Source organism: Marmota marmota, unplaced genomic scaffold (assembly GCF_001458135.2).
Source record: "Marmota marmota marmota unplaced genomic scaffold, marMar, whole genome shotgun sequence".
Taxonomy (NCBI): Eukaryota; Metazoa; Chordata; class Mammalia; order Rodentia; family Sciuridae; genus Marmota; species Marmota marmota.
Genome location: NW_025999941.1, coordinates 15461881 through 15478972, shown reverse-complemented (window position 1 = coordinate 15478972; position 17092 = coordinate 15461881). Strand labels below are relative to the sequence as shown.

General features: G+C 40.8%; 1 protein-coding gene across 1 annotated transcript in view; it reads left to right on the top strand.

The window, feature by feature from the left end:
• Window positions 1–17092, top strand: part of Cadps (calcium dependent secretion activator) — a 468098-nt gene that overhangs the window by 223791 nt on the left and 227215 nt on the right.

Below are 17092 nucleotides of genomic sequence, written 5' to 3'. Positions count from 1 at the left end.
CACACCCGGCTAGAGAGGTGTCTTTTACAGAATGTTCCACACTGACATAGGAGCAACACCTACACCAAATCAAAAGAGAAAATTAACACATTCGCTTCCCCTTCTTGGTCTCATCTCCTCCTTGGTTTTTAAGGCAGATTACACTGTGCTAGTGGGAAAGCTTGCTGCTGATAAAGGTATTAAGGAGAAAAGATTTCAAGAAATAACCCACAGTTGAATCCGACCCCACAGAGCAAGTGAGCCGCTCTGTCTAGATAATGTCAGTGCTGGGTCCTTGAAGTCTTTCATGAGGATAAATTTTAATTACATGTAAATAAGTCAGGCTCGACTCCAGCTCTACAGTGGAATCTTGGACCCAAGACTCCTCCTGACAGATGCAGCTGAAATAGCTGGTGGAAAATGCAGATTTTGTGCATATGCTTTAAATAATATTTCTTCCATAACTCCTCTGTATAATTAAAATGTATGGGCTCCATCTTATTATTGGGATCATTTTTTAAAAAAGAGTTGATGCTCTTCTGACCAAAAAATTAATGTGTTAATTGCAAAAATAGAAAAGCTAAATATCACTCACAATCTCCACACCCAGAAATCCTCACTGTAAATATTTTGGATGTGTTTCTGATTCGCTTTGCTCAATTTACAGATGAACCCACACCCACCCAAAGATATATGCACATGATAGGTAATCTTTACCTTCAACTATGATGGGAACTTTTGGATAAATTCCTAAAAATGGTATTATTAATTCACAGCAGATTATTTCCTCCGTGTTGAGGAGTGGGGTAACCAGCTCAGCCCAGTGTCCTCAGAATTTTCCAGTCTTAGCCCTGAGAATCCTGCATCTGGGATAAACTGGGAAAGTTGTTCTCATTATTTGAATGAAGACTTGTACTCATTCTCCATCATCCTGTATCTTTGATCTTGCTGATTACGAGAGAATCTTAGATGTTACAATTATGGTGGGGGTCTCTTTGGTGGGAGTACTTGGTGGCTGCATCATCCTAGGGGTCAGTGTAGGGCTGGAAATTGCTTGCTGAATTTGTTTCGGGGAGGCCTCTCTCTTTTTGGCTTCCACCATAAGGAAGCTGTCTCTGTCTCTGGCAGACTCAGAGAATTCCTTTCAGCCTGCAAATTCGAGCCTGGAATTAAGACACGGTTCAGCTGTTTGTATACAAACAGCAAGCAACTCTTTGTGCTCAAAGGAAAGTCACTGCCCGGCCTCACTGAGCAATCCTAGTTTGCTCCATTTGTCTGGATACATAAAAAGCTGCAGGATGAGAATTATTATATTAATAACAGCAGAGTGATACTTCATGTGACTAAAGCAGATTACATCATGGTGCTTGTACGTGGAGGTGAACACAATTAACGTCTTAGTTATATTTATGCAGGATTCTGGGTATAAGCAGCAAGAGAAAGCAAAAACTGTGGATTAAAATGTATAGGGAGAGGGCTGGGGTGTGGCTCAGTGGTAGAGTGCTCGCCTAGCATTCCTGAGGCACTGGGTTCAATCCTCAGTACCACATAAATAAAATAAAGGTATTGTATTCACTTACAACTAAAACAATTTTTAAAATATACATATAGGGAGAGACATATACAAGAACAAATGCAGCTTATTGTAGGAGACTTCCAGGGCTCACAATAACTAGCAATGGTATATCTTTTGTAAAATCAAATTTTTGTTCATGTTTTCTCCACTTTTTTTAACATATTAGTGATCAAGACACTAAATCCATATTGTACATGTTAAATCAAGTAAAAATGGGTGTGTCTTGCTAAACAGGTTTTGGAACCAAGGTTAATTCAGGTGGGTTTAATTACTGTAAACTAAGATGACCTACCAACTTCATTGCCTAACAACTAAACTTCTTTTTTTCTCTACATACTAAAGAAAAACATATGTATTGTATGTACGTGTATATATTTTATATCTTTTTCAATATCTCTCTATATCTATCCATCTCTATCTATATATCTCCAGACCCACTTTGCATTCCAATGTAGATATATAGATAGATATTTAAAGTATATATATAATATATTATTACTATATTTAATGTATTGTAGAAAGATAGATATTTAAAATTATATATAATATATTATATATATATATGTATAAAATTTAGAAAAAGGACTCTGTTTTCCTTTGGGGTTTTATTTATTTATTTTTGTTGTTGTTGTTGTTGTTGTTTGTACAGAACCCAGGGGTGCTTAACCATTGAGCCACATCCCCAGCCTATTTGTTTATTTTTTATTTTGAGACAAGGTCTTGCTAACTTGCTGAAGCTAGCCTCTAACTTGCGATCCTCCTGCCTCAGCCTCTGGCACTTCTGGGATAACAGAGCTGAACCACCATGCCCAGCTTATTATCTTTTTTTTAAAAAGCAAACCAAGTAAAAGATTTGACCTGCATTTGAAATGGAAAATACTCAGAATTTAAGAAATAACCTTGAGGACACTCTAAACAGAGAGGCAGTTAACAGGGCTTAATTCTAAACCTAGGTTGCCAGGTGACTGAAACCACAAAGTCTCTTGAAACTTACACCAAATACCTTGTTAAAAAGTGGGAGTAGCTGGGTGCAGTGGTGCATGCCTGTAATCCCTGAGGCAGGAGGATTACAAGTTCAAAACCAGCCTCAGCAAAAGCACGGTGCTTAGCACCTCAGTGAGACCCTGCCTCTAAATAAAATACAAAATAGGGCTGGGATGTGGCTCAGTGGCCAAGGGCCCCCGAATTCAATCCCCAGTACCAGAAAAAAAAAAGTGGGGGGTAATTACATAAAACTCCAAGCCAGTCAGCAGTATAACATGTTATTTACCCTGATTTTTTTTTTTTTTTTTTAGTTCTGAAGTTTTGATCACATGTATGAATGTTCTCTGCATGAGCTTAAACCAGTCAAGGTATAAGACATGGCTTTTTCATAAGAGTATTTACTTTAAAAAGAAAATGAGGAATCATGATCCAAAAGTACTGTCAGTTCAACCAAAAGATATGATTTGATACAGAACTGCTCTGTACGTGCTTCAACTCTCCAAACCCACTTCACATTCTGATTTAACCTATTTTTATCCATTCAATAAATGCTTTCATACAAATATGTATTCCACACTGCCCTAAGCACCAGGGTTATAACAATGAGCAAATCGACACAGTCCCTGCTCTCAGCAACACTGTATTCTGAAGGAAGGATACCTAAAATAATTAGATAAACAAATAAGATAACTTCTTAACACGTGAATCATAATAATCAGGGTGACCTGATGGCAAATTACTGGCTGGCCAGGAAGTATTTCCAGGAATGTGCTGTTGGAGTTGACATTTCAATGTCAAGTGCCCAGACCACTGAAAATCAAAACAAATAACAATCAAGGGGAAAAAAAGAGCCAGTTAAAAGTCCCCAAAGGGACCTGAAGCAGTGGTGCACACCTGTAATCCCACTGACTCAGGAGGCTGAGGCAAGAGGATTGCAAGTTTGAGGCCAGCCTCAACAATTTAATGAGCCCCTGTCTCAAAATAAAAACAAATCAATAAATAAAGGCTGAGTGTGGTGGCACACACCTGTAACCCCAGTGGCTTGGGAGCCTGAGGCAGTAGGATCACAAGTTCAAAGCCAGCCTCAGCAACTTAGTGAGACCCTATCTCAAAATAAAAAGTTAAAAGGGGCGGGGGGAGGGTGGGGATGCAACCCTGTGGTAAAATATCCCTGGCTTCAATACCCGGTATCAAAACAAAAAAGAAAAGAAAATCCCCAATGTAGGAATTAGTTTGTGATACCCAAGGACAGAAATTCTAGCATTGTCTTCAGAATGAGCAACGTGTAAAGTAATAGAGTTAGGCAAGGATCCCCTGGTGGAGAGCCTTGTAGACGATGGAAAGACTTTGGTTTTCATCTTAGGGCAATAGAAAGCCCTGTCACTTCTCACTCAAAGGATTGCCCTGGTGCCTGTGACTCTGTCGACCATGGATTGTAGAGAGAAGCAGAATTCTAAATAGTTTTGCAAAATTCTACTTCTAAGTTGAATGGTAATCTTCTGGGAGTTTATTTTAACTATTATGCTTTGAAAATCATGTCTAAGGATATACTGTTTAACATCAGAAAGAATTGCAGTCCTGATCTATTCTACAACACATAAGCCTCAAAAAAATTATGCTAAGTAAAAGAAGCCAAGTGCAAAGGTCCACAGTTTTAGTCAGCTTTTCACTGCTGTGACTAAAAGACCTAACAAGAACAATTGTAGAGGAGGAAGAGTTTATTTGGGAGCTCCTGATTTCAGAGGTTCTCAGTCCATAGACAGCAGGCTCCATTCCTCAGGGCTCGAGGTAAGGCAGGATATAACAAGGCTAGTGATTGTGTTAGAGATAGAATGGGTGTGTGTAGGGATACGTGTGTGTGTGTGTGTGTGTGCATGCACACCCATGTGAAATGGGCATAATGAGGACAAGAGAGGAACCAGGTATAGCATCTGGGTTTGGGAGGTTGAGCCATCAGTTGCATTTCCTGAGTTACCGAAGAGCAGGTAATGCATTTGTTATCACCTGCTAAGTCACCATCAGTACAAAGCATATTGCCGGTGATGTTACTAGATTTTGCACACAGTAAAAAAAAAAAAAAAAAAAAAAAAGTTTTTAAATTAAATATGGAAGATTCAGAGTTATCCTTGTGTTTACAGCTCTTTGATTCCTTTGTGCTTTGACATGTTTGTTTGGAATCTGCAAGACAAGGGCTGTGGGATGGCTAATGTGTACAGAGAATCCCATTGAATCCGCATCCCGCCCTGGCCACGTCATGGTGCTGAGCCAGGGATGGTGGCCAAGGCAGCATTTACTGCTGTGGATACTGACACCGAGCTCCATGCCTCTTCGTACATCAGAGAGCACATCTTTCCGATCTGGTTACATCCAAAGAAGCAAATCACACAGCAGAACACCTTCCTAAATTGTTTTCTTTCTAATTTGTGAGTTTGAACCAAGGAGAAGGAACACCCTGTCTCACCTGCCACAGAGAGGGCATTATTACTGTGGAAAACGCACCTGCACAAACTTCTGTAGGGCAAGGGGTAGACCAAGTGATTCATGAACATGTTATTTACCTTGAGGTTTCTCAAATTTCATGGGACAGTTTGAGACTGGAGAGGTTTGAAATCCCCCAAATCTTGGCTTTTTAAGGAAAGAGGAGTCCTGTTTCCTCACACTGTTGTTTTAAATATTGATGGTGACACAGCTCAGATAATGAAGGGGAGGGGACATAAATGCATGCTCAAGTGACCTTTGATGATCAAACTAAATTGCAAAGAAAAAAATTCACAGGTTAAAGTCTTCTGACTCTCTAGATTGCTTAACCAGCAGCACAGGTGGGACTAATGTGTATAGAAGCATTTGTTAAAATTCTGTATCACCATATAATTAAAGAAAAACATGAAATAATGGTGTGTTTTAAAGATCCACCTATTATCCTGAGAGCATTCTTCTGTTTAGTAATTTCTATACTTATAGCTTCAATATAGTTGATGTCTTTTAGATTTGCTAAGTTTGAGAGTTTCAGTTTAGTAAACAGACCATAAAGTAGGTCTTATTTGCTTTCTAACAAATAAGGCAGAACAGCTTGCCCACGGGGGATTTAAATCATAATTTACATTTAAGTTTATTTTTATAAACAGGCCATAAGCACAATTTGCAAAGCTGGATAAAACTGAAGCACTAGAAAATTAAAGAGAGAGATTTATTTTTCCCCTTAAAATTGTACTCAGTTGTAATTTTAAACTAACTGCTTTAATTATACAGAATAATTGGATTAGGTGGAGGTTTGCATAATTTGTCAGAATCAGAATGTGACAGTTAATGTTTGTTCTTCTGTTGAAAGCAAGATGCACACGCACACACAAACACACACACACACACACCTAGAAGGGAAGCAAAATGTAACATGGGGATGAATCAGAGGAATTAAGAACTTAACATTACATAAGAGTAAATCCTCATATGTACATATTAATGATGAGGTTTTTGTAGAAAAATCTATCCCAAATAAGTCTTGGCAAAGCATTAGCACATCATATCTACTGGTAAGACACCCTCCCTTTTTCAAATCCCACAAATCTTCAGCATTCATTACAGATAAATGTGCAGGGGCAACATTGGGTACGTCTCTCCAAAACCTGCGCCCTTCCTGCCCACCCTCCCAGCACGCCTGTTCACCACCGCTGCTAATATTGGTTTTATAGTTTTCTTTAAATTCATGCTCACGTTTTAAGTGAACTGTTGGATGAGATCTTGTTCCATCTGATTATAAATAAAGAGCAGGTATAAAAGCAATTCAGTGAATAGAGAAGATGTAAGTGCATTCTAGACTGAGTCTGTTCTCTGCAGAACAGTACAAGGCTCCAAATGCCAACTGCCCCCTTTGTCGAACAAAACAGCTTAGCCAGTTTAAGACATTAGAGGTAGCAGTGGTGCTGTCCATGTCTGTTGAGTAGTCTAACTACACTCTGTGAATTCCCCCGCTTTATGGTCATCTGCTTGGGTGTTTGTTTGTTTTTTTCTAGAACATTCCATGGTTTCTTTTCTTCTGAGGCCAGCCTGCAAAGTGATGTGGATGAGAAAGACATAGTGAGTTTACTGAATGTGGACACTCAAGATGAAAGAAAGAAAATGTTTTCCTCCCTAGATGACTTTGTCTTCTAATTACCTAAATAAAATATCAAATGCAAGTGTTAGCACTTGAGGCGAATAGCAAAGCAGGCTTTGTGGGGAAGAAAACACTTGACAGAGGCTCTTACTTTTCTCTATATTTTGTTTGGATATACATTAGCATCTTATTACAGTCTTTTAAAAAAGCCAAGATCAAAACTGAAATCAAGAAGTTCCCATGCTACAAAAAAAATAAAATAAAATGAATAATTTTATTTGATAAATGTCAGTTAAGTATCTACAGTAGCACTGTGTAATGCCAAAGATCAAAAAAGAAAAAGAAAAGAAAAAAATCTTGTCCTTTAGGATGCAAAACACACTCTCAAGGAAAGATATATAACTAAAAAGAACCAATAAAACAAAATAATTCCCGTAAATTATTAATGAATATAAAATAGTAGGGATTCCATTCTGGGGAGAAATGCAGATTCCTCTTTATTGGGAGGAAAAAAGTATCCCCAAAACCTAGAATCGTGGAAGTACCAGAGCACAGAGGGAACCTAGGTTCAAAAAAGGTATCAAAGGAGGAAGAGATGAAAGTGCCCCGGGCTCAATCCCCAGAGTATTGAATAAGCGGATCTATAAGAAGGAGGAGCCTCTCTTATTGATTCCTTGCTATTCCCCTTCTCCCTCCTTTTCCCTCCCACCCCTATTTCCTATCTAGAGGTAATCTTTCTCCCACGATCTCCCTCCAATAAATAAAAAATAAGAAAAATGAAAAGTTATTTTGTTATATTAAAAAAAAGAAGAAGGAAGAGGAGGAGGAGGAGAATTCAATCAATCAATCAAGGGGCAGGAAGAACCTTGAAAATTAAACTAAGGGAGGGGACATGAAGGAACAAGTATATTTAGAGGGGACAACGTGAAATCTGCAGACAGCAAGTTTGTGAACCTCCGTGAATGGAACCCAGCCCCCTGGTTGACCTGTTTCCATGAAGCCCCATCCTGAGTTTCAAATGCCAGAATAAAGGACCCTGCTTGGCTCATCCTAGGTCAAATGCTTATCCACAGAGAAGTCAGCAGTGGCCAGGAAGACAAGGTCACTTACACAGACCAGGCCACTGGAGGCCCAAACCAGGGCCCAGAGATGAAATCAGAGAGAAGACTGCCCTGAGCTGGACACCAGTGTCCACCTCACCTCAACAGTTCTGTGAAATAGGTCCTAATGTCACCATCTCATAAAGAGGAAAAACTAGGATTGAGCACCCTTAGATGACCTGTCCTGCAGAATAGGAAGAACCTTGAGTGTTCTCAGGAAAGAAAATAGAGCAGTCTGTGAATTCTCAGTAAAGCAGGAGACAACTTTGTTGGAAGAGATGGGCAACTAATCTCTCAGCTGGGGATTTTTTTTAAGAGACTCTAAGAGAATGGAGAAGTTTTAGAATCTTTTTTTTTTTTTTTTTTGGTGTGTGTGTAAGAAATATTACCAGTCATGGTATAAATGGTTCTTTGCAAAGAACTGTACTCAGCAGGAAACAAGTCATCTGCATTTTTTGGATATCTTTTTTTTCTTCCTGCAGACAGATGGATGGTCTGATTCAATTCACCAACCACTGGAGCTGGGAAAGGTATAAAAATACATTGGGATGGAAATGGGGAGAGACAAATGGAAGGACGGAGATTTAGGGGCCAAACCTTGTCTCCTACCCAAATGGGAAGAGACAAACAACCCCATCGTTCTTCTAACTGAGCTGTGCAACCCCTAGACCTTCCCAAAGCATCCCTTCCACTGTATGAAAGTGAAAGATTTGGCCAAGGTTTCTGTCTCGGCATTACTGACATTTGGCAGAGCGCTGTCCTGGGGTTATACTGATGTTCAGCATCATCTCTCGACTCTAAGTTTCAAAAGGCTCTGCAAACTTATAAAAGGAAGAAAGGAAGAGAAAGAAGTCTATAAATACAGGCAGATTGGATGCCAATAACACCTACACCCCGTGGTGACAACTTCCCCCAAAAAATGTCAGCCGATATTGCCAAATGTCCCCAGAGAGGGAAAGGGCAAAGTCACCTTGGGTTGAGAAGCATCAATTTAGCCAATTCCTTTCATCTGTGATGTCAAACCACTTGAATGCTTTTTTGTTGACTGAAATAGTGGTTTGAGAAAATGATTGTGTAGCAGCAGGAAGTGACAGTTCCTCTCCTTTGTCCTTGCTGGCCACATCTTGAGTGGGAAGCTGTATTGAAGACATACAGCCTGGTGCTTAACTCAGAGAAATCATCAATTCGGGACCTAACCTATCTCATGCTGTTAACGAACAGTGACCAATGTGCCGGTAGCAAGAAAGAAGTCTCAAAATTATTGGAAATCTATTTAGGGCCTGATGCTTAGGTCATATTAATCTTCTTACATGCCCAAAATAAATAAAAATTTATTTGGGTCTAGTCCATTTCCTGAGGGGATCCAGGGATAGAACCTGATGTAAAGGATTCAATTGGAAGCAATGGAGGGATTGTTTCAGTATTCATTAAATACAAGGGAGTTATCAGCCACTTATAAAGAATAATCCAGTGGTACATTCCATTCCTAATCTCACCATCTCCCTTCCCTGCCTTTTGGTCTCTCTAAGTGTCAGGTTCCTTAAAGAGTAAGACCTGGAGCTGGGTGTGATGGCACACCCCTGTAACCCCAATGGCTCGGGAGGCTGAGGCAGGAGGATCACAAGTTCAAAGTCAGCCTCAGCAACTTAGCAAGGCCCTAAGCAACTCAGTGAGACCCTGTGTCTAAATAAAATATTTTTTAAAAGGCTGGGGATGTGGCTCAGTGGTAGGGTGCCCCTGGGTTCAATCCCTGGTACCAAAACAAAAGAATAAGATTCTGCTTCAGCCTAGTGTCTGTCCCTGCAGGGTCACCTTAAGTTCATGGCATGGATACAAGCCTTGAACCGACCTTCACTCCCACATACAGGGACCTGTTCCCAGAGAAGGAACATGGAATTTTCTCGAGCTATTTTTACATTTCAGATCACCATTGTGCTTTTCTACAAAGCAGGTTCATTGAAAAAAATAGCCAAAATATATTTTTGATTCCATATGATTGTTAACTATAACCACAATTCCTCTGTACTAGTCAATTAACTCCAGATGGGTGAATGTGAAAGGGAGTTCAGAATACAAAAGACATAGTTCGTTCTTAAGCATTTCTTAAACCAACTAAAAATGTTTTGGAGCCAAAATGTTTCTGCAGTCAATGGAAATATACTTGGAAACTGGAATTTAAATGCACCACGGCTGAATTGCAGCAACACTCTTTGGAGGTTGACTGGCGACAAAATCAGGGACGCATTTGCAGCCTGGGAGTGCCATCTAGTGGCTAAATCCTATCGCAACCCACAACTCCCCTGCCCTTTTTTTTCCCCCGTAAGCTTTACCAACGTTTTATACTTGTTTCACAATGTTTTATCCGGGATCAAATCATCAAACAGGTCAGTGTATCTATGCATCCAAGTTCAGGGATAACTGAAGAATTATATAAGAAATAAGGATCCCTAAAAATACCAGCACCAGCGGGGCACCGGTGGCTCAGGCCTGTAATCCCAGTGGCTCGAGGATCACAAGTTCCAAGCCAGCCTCAGCAACTTAGTGAGTCCCTAAATAATTCAGCAAGATGCTGTCTCAAAATAAAATACAAAAGGGGGGGGCTGTGGGTGTGGCTCAGTGGTTAAGTGCCTCTGGGTTCAATCCCTGGCACCAAAACAAAAAAATACCAGCACCTAATGTTTGGCCCTTTCCATTTGTAAGACTTTTTTTTTTTTAATATTTCTTATTTAATCAAGGCTGGCTGCCTACCTTAAAAATTCTTAGCTAAAACAGGAAAGCCTAAAATAACCATGTCTGGACAATAAATTAGATGCACATATATGTATGTGACTCTGATGGTTCAGTTTTTGGAAGAAGTTTGGTTGGCTCAGGAAAAAGAATAAAAATGAATAAAACAAAGACCTGGTACACAAGTAACAATGCTATGTTGGTCCTGCTCTCTGTAGGGTCCCTGGCATTATGCACTCTACGTAGTAGAAAGACAATAAATGTGTGTAATTCAGAAAGTCAAAATTTGAAAGTCAAAGAGTTTTTACTCCATTCCATTTCTACCCACCACACACCCACACCATCCCTGGTGCTGAGGATCAAACCCAGGGCCTTGTGCGTGCTGGACAATGCTCCACCATTACCCTGTGTCTGCAGCCCTTCCATCTTTCCTTCACACCCAAACCCTCTGAGATACAGGAAGGGCCTACTCAGTATTACAGCCCTAGACCAGACGCCCTGGGGATCCAGACCAGCTGCAGGCCAAACATCACCAGGGAACCAATTACAGGCAACCGAGACATAAACTCTACACAGTATGGGTAATTACAAGAGAAGGGAGCAAGGGCTGGAATTTTCCAGAAAAGAGCAGGCAGGGGGATGAAGAGCCATTACTAGTGGAGACAGCAGTCTCAGGAAAGGTTTGAAATGGAGTGGGATTGTGGGGCTTGGGGAGAATGGTCAATATTAGGAGTGAGAAAGAGGGAAGTTGGGAGACTGGGATTCTGCCAAGCCAGTGAGCTTTCCCATGCTTTGAAAGTTGGTGTTCTGCTGTGCCTTGGTGGCACATCAGCTCAGCTCCCTGTAAGCGACTTCTGGCCCCGACATACTCTCTTCTCTCCCCTCCCCATCCTGCCTCCACCCATCCAGGTAACCGTCCTCTGGACTCAGGAATGAGCCCAAGGAGTTTCCCAGAATGCAGCACTCCGAGTTCACTCCCCAGGGCCACCTGTGGTTCCCCCACATCCAGAGATTAATCTAGACTTAATTCACCCAGCATGGCCTGGAGGATCTACGACAGCTTGGAAACAGAGACTAAAGGGCAGAAATACAGATGCTGGGACCCCGAAGGGAGTGTGTGTTCATACAATCCAACTCCCTCCTGCCACTGCAAAATGGCAGGCCAGAGAAGGCAAGCGCTTAGGCTGTCACAGGTTAGAAATGCAGCTGGAACCCGGGCCTCCACCACCAGCCCCGGCCTGCTCTAAAGTCCCCGCTAAGATGGGGGGATTCTGGCCAGGCCCTCAGCCAGAAGGACAGGTCCAGAGGCAGGCTCTGGCTGGCGGTAAAAAGGCCAGGTCTAACCCAAGAGCCAGGAGCACTGTTCCAAAGGGTGCTGAGTTTGCTGAATGCCAGTTCTATTCCCAGCAGGTGGGCACTTCTGCATTAGCCCAGGTTTTTAAACCCGACTCTGAAGCCTGTCTGGCCCTGAGTTCCAGCTTCACTCCTTACCCGTCTGGTCACCTGGAATGAATTCCCTAATTTCTTTGAACCTCAGTTTCTTGCTCTATGGCATGGTATAATGTTAGAATCTGTAAACAAGTCAAGATGGCACCTGGCATTTTGCCAGAGGGAGTGGTTTGTGAAGTAACGCCAGCGAGCCATTTAGTGTGGAGATTCCTTATTGGTTGACTGTTGTATCGAGTTTATGTTAATTAGATAAGCTGTGTGGAATGTATATATACCCCTCCTGTCCTACAGTAAACGGCTCCCACTCCTGCTGTATCAATGTACACAAGTTGCTCGTCACCCCCCGGCTATTTTGCTGCAGCCGGACTGCGGCAGTATGACAACTGTTCCACAGTTAGTGGTGACAGTCAAACAGCATACTGTGTTTCAAGTGTTTAAAGGGGTACCTGGCAAATTGAATGCTCCATACATGTTAAATTATTATTATTATTATTATTATTATTATTATTATCATTATTATTATTTACTGAATGATGTTTGAATGATTTTTTGCCTTTCTAAAAATTTGTTCTTTTTAGTTACACATGACAGTAGAGTGTATTTTGACACATAATACATACATGGAGTCTAACTTCCCATTCTTGTGGTTGGACATGATGTGGAGTTTCCCTGGTCGTGTGTTCATATATGAACATGGGAAAGTTCTGCCCATTCATTCCACTGTCTTTCCTGTTCCCATCCCTCTCCCTTCCCTTCATGCCCCTTTGTCTAATCCGATGAACTTCTGTTATTCCCTCCCCCACTCCTTTATTGTGCATTAGCATCTACAAATCAGAGAAAACATTCGGCCTTTGGTTTTTTGGGATTGGTTTATTTCACTTAACATGATAGTCCCTAGTTCCACCCATTTACCAGCAAATGCCATTATTTCACTCTTCTTGATGGCTAAGTAATATTTCACTGTGTATCTGTACCACATTTTCTTTATCTATTCATCTGTTGAAGGGCACCTACGTTGGTTCCATAGCTTAGCTATTGTGAATCGAGCTGCTATAAACATCGATGTAGCTGCATCCCTGTAGTTTGCTGATCAAAACCCAACTGAAGTTGGGTGCAAGGGCACACGCCTGTAATCCCAGCAGCTTAGGAGGCTGAGGCAGGAGGATCCAAAGTTCAAAGCCAGCCTCAGACACTTAGCAATGCCCTAAACAACTCAGTGAGACCCTGTCTCTAAATAAAATACAAAAAGAGACAGGGGGTGTGGCTCAGTGGTTAAGCACCTCTGGGTTCAATCCCTGGTACCAAAATAAACACACACACACACACACACATAACTGAAGTCACACTGTTGGCCTTGAGTTCCAGCTTCACTCCTTACACACCTGATCATCTAAAATAGGTTCCCTAATTTCTTTCAACTTTAGTTTCTTGCTCTGTGGCATGGTCGTGACAATAGTTAGCTGTGACAATTAATATATTGTATTTAAAATGGTACCTAGCATATTGAATGTTCCATATGTGTTAAATTATCATTATTATTATTATTATTATTATTATTATTATTATTATTTTAGTTATGGTTTAGCTGCATGGTCTTGATCAAGTTCCTTCAAGCCTAAATTTCAATGTCTCCCTCTGTAAATTGGGAGTAAAGTCTCTCCCTTGCTGTGATCATGGTGTTTATTTAAAAAGAATAATGCAGAAGAAATACTTAGCACAGCACTGAACACCTAATCAGCCCCAATCTGTGTCTGTAAAGAGTGAACTCCAAGCAGTCCCTAAATGAGAACAGTTTTTCAGTCCTACCTGACATCCCTGCCCTGCCAAAGGAGGGCCTGGACCTGTTTGGTTAAGAGATTTTTTTTTCCAATAGACTTAAATAATACCCAGTCATATGAACATATCCCAGTTCTCCAAGAGTTAAAAAAATCCATAAAACCCAATAAATAGTGTATGAGGTATTTTTTTTGTACATCAATAAATGCAATGCTCTAGCACGCAGAACAGTCTTTCTACTGCCAAACAAATAAAGGCTGCAGAATAATCCATAATCAGAACCTCAAATGAAGACATGCATCTGGAAGCAGCCTCTGTCCACAAATATTGATGAGCTCCAACAAGGCACTCAAAGAGAGGTCACCAGGGGCAAAGGGGATAAAATGGGACATCAATCAACAGGAAAATATCTGCTTGCATTAGGAAAACTGTTACACTTCAAAAAACTGAAACAAGTAGTACATTGAAAATGTGTTTCTGATCCTTGTAAACTTCAAGTCTTCCAATGAGTCAAAGGGTGAGATGCAAAGACCAAAAATTAGCTAAAAACAGGGGTCTTTACTGATTGCTATCATCTTACCCAGTTTTCTGCTACTGTAACACTATAACTGAGGCTGCATTGTTTATGAAGCACAGAAGTTCATCTGATGGTTCTGAAGGCTGGGAAGTCTGAGAGCATGGCATGGCATCTGGTGGGGGCCTTCTTGCTGTGTCATGACATGGTATAAGGCATCCCATGGTAAGACATAGAAAACATGCTAGCTCAGGTCTCTTTTTTTAAATATTTTTTTAGATGTTGATGAACCTTTATTTTATTCATTTATTTATATGCAGTGCTGAGAATTGAACCCAGTGCATCACATACGCTAGGCAAGCGCTCTACCACTGAGCCACAGCCCGAGACCTCAAGTCTCTTTTCTTATAAAAACCACTGATGTCATCCTGAGAGCGCCACCCTCAGGAATTCATGGTATTCTAACTAGGACCCCAAGGCCTCCCATGAATTTAGGGATGAAAAATCCAACACAGGAACTTTGCAAACAATAATAAAAAAAAAAAAGGCATCCTCTCTTTGATGGGAAACAAAGAAACATTGCAGGTACTCGAGAAAGATTCCTCTACCAGCTACCACTTAAAAGGTCCCACATAGAGACACACTTTTCTGATGCAGGCCATGATTCTCAAACTGAAATACTCATGGAACCCAGAGTCCTATAGCTCAATAGGGAGCATCTTCCTGTTAGATGACCTTCCCAGAAAAATTTAAAGCATCAATTTTATGTTAACTCAAGCAGCCATGTTCTGGAATGAAATGCAAAATTTGTTAAGTTTTTCTTGAATCAGAATATTTCTAATCAATGTTGGGACTTCAGAGGGTACCACCGAGCTCTGAAGAGTTCATGTTTGCCCTTTACTCTCCTGGACCATTAATGTTAGAACCACAGAGGCTGTGTAAAGGAATTGGCATGAATGTTCCTCCAATAAAACTTCATCTACAAACCCGGACAGCAGGCTAGGCGTGGCTCACAGGCCTTAGTTTTTTTTTTTAACCAATCCCTGGATTAGGTCATCCCCAGTCATCAATATGTAAGTGAGGTTGAATTATTGTACAGTAATATTGAATATTAGCTCTGTGAGGTCAGGGACCTTTCCTATCTAGTTGCTTTTGAAGTATCTATTACAGAGTGTCAATCTACTAGATTCTAGTAAATGAACTGAATGAATATATGAGAAATTTTAGGTTCTTAAACTAGGCAAAGTTCTGAGAATCTCAAGGAATGGAACTCAGGACAGATAAGGTTGGATTAAGAGTTCTTAAGAAATGACTAAATAATGGAGTGAAGGCAGCCCATTTGGAAGAGTAATATGTCAGGCTCTGAGCCCGTGAGTGAGCCTCAGAAAGGAAGGACTGCATAGAAGATGAGAGGAAAATGGAAAAGGAGGAGGCAGATGATGAAATATTGATAGGCAGAGCTCTGCTCTGCTAAAGCCTTCTGTTGCTTTTACCAGAACACTAATTCTATTCGCTTGGACTAAGGATTGTATCATTCCGTGTAACTGAAGAGTGAGGAAAGTTGCAGGCATGGCTGAATCCAGATCCTCAGATGATGTCATCAACAGTTTCCCTTCTCTCAGCTGTTCTCTGGGTTGTCTTCATTTTTAGGCAGCTCTTTCCTTGTGGAGGCAAATGGGTTCCTGTCAGTCATTCTTGAGCCGCATTCTATGATATAATAACCCCAATAGAAATAGGATCCCTTTCCCTGTAGTTTCAGCCAACATGTGTGGTTGACTCTCACTGAATCACCTGAGTCAGGTATCCTCTCCTGAACAGTCACCATGACTTAGAAGGCAGTATCAGGAACGGCCACCTCTCACTTCATGGTGGGGAGCAGCTTCACCCAAAGCACATGAACCAAGGTCAGGGAGCAGTGGTCCCCAAGTGGTTCAGTCAGCTCTTTCACTACTGTGATGAAAAGGACCCAACTGGGACAANATATATATATATGGAGTGATATATTACCAGACTGTTGAGATCAGGAAATAAATGGAAGGGAAGCATTAGGAGAACCAACAGAAGAAAGAGGATTCAAAATTCACACACTTCCATCCACTGACAGAGAAGAAGGTTAATGAAAGATAGGTCGGTAGCATGAGAATGAAGGGAAGGTTTTGTTTTTCTTTTTTAACTTTAAACATAGGGAGACTTGAACCTATCTAGTAGCTTGAGGGAAGGACCAAGGAAAAGGAAAAGATAAACGCTTAATGAAGATGTAGCCAGGTTTCTAAAGAGTAACTGATATTCACAGGTGACTCTTCCACATACTCTTCAAGCCACTATGATCTGACTGCCACCTCTGTTGAAACTACTGTCACAAAAGACACCAATGATTTTCTATTTACCAAACTAGTGGACACTTTTCAGGAAGGCTCTTGGTTTCTGTGACCTCACTTACTCTCTCTTGCACTTTCTCCTACTTCTCTGACTTTCCATCTCAAACCCCTAAAATGTTGGTTTCCCGTGGTCAGTTGTTGGCTCTACTTTCATTATTTCATTTATTTATTCAAATACTGAATACTGCCAGGTAGTGTTAAGTGCTAGGGATATAGTAATAAACAAAACCTACACAAATGCCTGCCTTCTCTCAGTTTGGGATTTCCTTCTAAGCAATCTCACCTATTCTTGGGTGCTTGTGACTTCTGAATGAACTAACTAATTTCCTGCACTAACTCCTCTTTTGAATTTCAGATACAAGTAACCAGTAATCTGTTGAATGTCTTCACCTGTACATCCTTAAACTGAATTCTTCTTTACACTGAAATTTGTCTCTTCCTGCATTTCTTGTTCTTCTCCTCCTTCTTTTTTTGCAGTATTAGAGCTTGAACCCAGGGCCTTATGCATGATTGAAC